The sequence below is a fragment of the Acanthisitta chloris genome, unplaced genomic scaffold (assembly GCF_000695815.1).
Source record: "Acanthisitta chloris isolate BGI_N310 unplaced genomic scaffold, ASM69581v1 scaffold18666, whole genome shotgun sequence".
Classification (NCBI taxonomy): Eukaryota; Metazoa; Chordata; class Aves; order Passeriformes; family Acanthisittidae; genus Acanthisitta; species Acanthisitta chloris.
Window position 1 is genome coordinate 8,086 of NW_008677764.1, and position 281 is coordinate 8,366.

Consider the following 281-nt stretch of genomic DNA (forward strand, 5'->3'; position numbering starts at 1 on the left):
TGTAGTTTGGGGTTTATCCATAGGAATGAGGTGCTAAAAATCTGTGTTTTGGGGTTTCTCTAAAGGAATTAAAGCTATAGTTTGGGTTTATCCATAGGAATGAGGTACTAAGAAGTGTATTTGGAGGGTTATCCATAGAAACGAGGTAGTAAAAAGCTATATTTGGGATTTATCCATAGCAATGAGATACTTGAAGCTCTGTTTGGGGTTGGTGCTGGGAATACACCCCCAACGGCCCTGGCTGGGGCAGAGGAGCCGCTGGGTTGCCCCTCTCCCCCAGC

The 281-nt window shown here is 45.6% G+C and overlaps 1 protein-coding gene across 1 annotated transcript in view; it reads right to left on the minus strand.

Moving 5' to 3' along the window:
• Positions 1-281, minus strand: part of ZMYND12 (zinc finger, MYND-type containing 12) — a gene marked incomplete at its 5' end in the record, with an annotated part of 8,383 nt that overhangs the window by 4,733 nt on the left and 3,369 nt on the right. The window lies entirely within an intron of this gene.